Source organism: Sander vitreus, unplaced genomic scaffold (assembly GCF_031162955.1).
Source record: "Sander vitreus isolate 19-12246 unplaced genomic scaffold, sanVit1 ctg876_0, whole genome shotgun sequence".
NCBI classification, from domain to species: domain Eukaryota; kingdom Metazoa; phylum Chordata; class Actinopteri; order Perciformes; family Percidae; genus Sander; species Sander vitreus.
Window position 1 is genome coordinate 1 of NW_027595956.1, and position 4059 is coordinate 4059.

The window sequence follows — 4059 nt, forward strand, 5'->3', positions numbered from 1 at the left end:
AGTACATAAAAAAGTCATTGTACAGTATGTTGAAAAAAGTCATAGTATAGTATGTCAAAAAAAGTCATAGTATAGTATGTTGACAAAAGTCATAAAAAGTCATAGTATAGTATGTCGAAAAAAGTTATTAAAAAAGTCATAGTATAGTATGTTGAAAAAATTCATATTATAGTATGTCAAAAAAAGTGATAAAAAGTCATAGTATAGTTTGTCAAAAATTTTTAAAAGAAAAGTCATAGTATAGTATCTTGAAAAAAACTCATAGTATAGTATGTCAAGAAAATTCATACAAATTCATAGTATAGTTTTGTTGAAAAAAGATTAAAATTCAAATTCATAGTATATTTTGTCGAAAAAAGTAAAAAAAAGTCATAGTATGTTGAAAAAAAGTCATTAAAAAAGTCATAGTATAGTATGTTGAAAAAAGTCATAATAAGTCAAAGTATAGTATGTTGAAAAAAGTGATAAAAAGTCATAGTATAGTTTGTCAAAAAAAGTCATAGTATAGTATGTTTAAAAAAGTCATAAAAAGTCAAAGTATAGTATGCTGAAAAAAGTCATAGTATAGTATGTCAAGAAAATTCATATTATAGTTTGTCAAAAAAAGTTATAAAAAAGTCATAGTAAAGTACAGTCAGGTCCATAAATATTGGGACATCGACACAATTCTAATCTTTTTGGCTCTATACACCACCACAATGGAGTTGAAATAAAAAAACAAGATGTCCTTTAACTGCAGACTTTCAGCTTTAATTTGAGGGTATTTACATCCAAATCAGGTGAACGGTGTAGGAATTACAACAGTTTGTATATGTGCCTCCCACTTTTTAAGGGACCAAAAGTAATGGGACAATTGGCTGCTCAGCTGTTCCATGGCCAGGTGTGTGTTATTCCCTCATTATCCCATTTACAAGGAGCAGATAAAAGGTCCAGAGTTCATTTCAAGTGTGCTATTTGCATTTGGAATCTGTTGCTGTCAACTCTCAATATGAGATCCAAAGAGCTGTCACTATCAGTGAAGCAAGCCATCATTAGGCTGAAAAATCTAAACAAACCCATCAGAGAGATAGCAAAAACATTAGGTGTGGCCAAATCAACTGTTTGGAACATTCTTAAAAAGAAAGAACGCACCGGTGAGCTCAGCAACACCAAAGACCCGGAAGACCACGGAAAACAACTGTGGTGGATGACCGAAGAATACTTTCCTGGTGAAGAAAAACACCATCACAACAGTTGGCCAGATCAAGAACACTCTCCAGGAGGTAGGTGTATGTGTGTCAAAGTCAACAATCAAGAAGACTTCACCAGAGTGAATACAGAGGGTTCACTACAAGATGTAAACCATTGGTGAGCCTCAAAAAACAGGAAGGCCAGATTAGAGTTTGCCAAACAACATCTAAAACAAGCCTTCACATTTCTGGAACAACATCCTATGGACAGATGAGACAAAGATCAACTTGTACCAGAGTGATGGGAAGAGAAGAGTATGGAGAAGGAAAGGAACTGCTCATGATCCAAAGCATACCACCTCATCAGTGAAGTATGGTGGTGGTAGTGTCATGGGCGTGGGCATGTATGGCTGCCAATGGAACTGCTTCTCTTGTATTTATTGATGATGTGACTGCTGACAAAAGCAGCAGGATGAATTCTGAAGTGTTTCGGGCAATATTATCTGCTCATATTCAGCCAAATGCTTCAGAACTCATTGGACGGCGCTTCACAGTGCAGATGGACAATGACCCGAAGCATACTGCGAAAGCAACCAAAGAGTTTTTTAAGGGAAAGAAGTGGAATGTTATGCAATGGCCAAGTCAATCACCTGACCTGAATCCGATTGAGCATGCATTTCACTTGCTGAAGACAAAACTGAAGGGAAAATGCCCCAAGAACAAGCAGGAACTGAAGACAGTTGCAGTAGAGGCCTGGCAGAGCATCACCAGGGATGAAACCCAGCGTCTGGTGATGTCTATGCATTCCAGACTTCAGGCTGGAATTGATTGCAAAGGATTTGCAACCAAGTATTAAAAAAGTGAAAGTTTGATTTATGATTGTTAATCTGTCCCATTACTTTTGGTCCCTTAAAAAGTGGGAGGCACATATACAAACTGTTGTAATTCCTACACCGTTCACCTGATTTGGATGTAAATACCCTCAAATTAAAGCTGAAAGTCTGCAGTTAAAGCACATCTTGTTCGTTTCATTTCAACTCCATTGTGGTGGTGTATAGAGCCAAAAAGATTAGAATTGTGTCGATGTCCCAATATTTATGGACCTGACTGTATGTTGAAAAAAAATTCATAGTATAGTATGTTGAAAAAAATTCATAGTATAGTATGTCGAAAAAAAGTCATAAAAAGTTATACTATAGTATGTTGAAAAAAAATCATAGTATAGTTTGTCGAAAAAAAGTCATAAAAAGTTATACTATAGTATGTTGAAAAAAAATCATAGTATAGTTTGTCGAAAAAAAAGTTAAGAAAGTCATAGTATGTGAAAAAAATTCATAGTATAGTTTGTCGAAAAAAAGTTATTAAAAAAGTCATAGTATAATATGTTGAAAAAAGTTCATAGTATAGTTTGTCGAAAAAAAGTTATTAAAAAAAGTCATAGTATAGTATGTTGAATAAAGTCATAGTATAGTATGTCTAAAAAGTCATAGTATAGTATGTCAAGAAAATTCATAGTATAGTATGTCGAAAAAAAGTCATAAAAAGTCAAAGTATAGTATGTTGAAAAAAAAGTCATAGTATAGTATGTCAAAGAAAATTCATAGTATAGTTTGTCAAAAAAAAAGTCATAATATACTATGTTGAACAAAAATTATAGTATATTTTGTCAAAAAACAGTTATTAAAAAAGTCATAGTATAGTATGTCAAGAAAAATCATAGTATAGTTTGTCAAAGAAAGTTATAAAAAAGTCATAAAAAGTCATAGTATAGTTTGTCGAAAAAAGTTATAACAAAAGTCATAGTATAGTATGTTGAAAAAAAGTCATAGTATAGTATGTCAAGAAAAATTCATAAAAATTCATATTATAGTTTGTCGAAAAAATGATTAAAAAAAAGTCATATTATAGTATGTCAAAAAGAGTCATAAAAATGTATAGTATAGTTTGTCGAAAAAAGTTTAAAAAAAAGTCATAGTATAGTATGTTGAAAAAAGTCATAAAAATGTCATAGTATAGTATGTCAAAAAAAGTCATAGTATAGTATGTCAAAAAAAGTCAAAGTATAGTATGTCGAAAAAACATCATGGTATAGTGAAATGAAAGGAAGATTCTAAAGTCCTCTGGAGAATGTGGGAATCGATCCCACTCCCTCTTGCATGCAAAGCAAGCTCTCTACCATTTGAGCTAATTCCCCTATAATAAGCATGGATTAAAATTCATAAAAAGTGATAGTATAGTATGTTGGAAAAAAATGTATTATACAGTATGTTGAAAAAAAGTCATAGTATAGTATGTTGAAAAAAAGTCATAGTATAGTATATCATAAAAATTCATAGTATAGTATGTTGAAAAAACATCATGGTATAGTGAAATGAAAGGAAGATTCTAAAGTCCTCTGGAGAATGTGGGAATCGATCCCACTCCCTCTTGCACGCTAAGCAAGCTCTCTACCATTTGAGCTAATTCCCCCTATAATAAGCATGGATTAAAAGTCATAAAAAGTGATAGTATAGCATGTTGAAAAAAATTCATAGTATAGTATGTCAAAAAAAGTCATAAAAAGTCATAGTATAGTTTGTCGAAAAAAGTTTTTAAAAAAGTCATGGTATAGTATGTTGAAAAAAATGTCATAGTATAGTATTTTAAGAAAATTCATAATATAGTTTGTCAAAAAAAGTTATAAAAAAGTCATAGTATAGTATGTTGAAAAAAAGTCATAAAAAGTCATAGTATAGTATGTTGAAAAAAAGTCATAGTATAGTATGTCAAGAAACGTCATATTATGTTGAAAAAAAAGTCATAGTATAGTATGTTGAAAAAAAGTCATAGTATAGTATGTTGAAAAAACATCATAGTATAGTGAAACAAGAAAGGTTCTAAAGTCCTCCTG

The 4059-nt window shown here is 31.4% G+C and overlaps 1 non-coding gene across 1 annotated transcript; it reads right to left on the reverse strand.

Moving 5' to 3' along the window:
* Positions 1-3290: 3290 nt before the first annotated feature.
* trnaa-ugc (transfer RNA alanine (anticodon UGC)) lies at positions 3291-3363 on the reverse strand. Its single transcript has one exon. It is a non-coding gene; the product is annotated as a tRNA-Ala (tRNA).
* Positions 3364-4059: the final 696 nt, after the last annotated feature.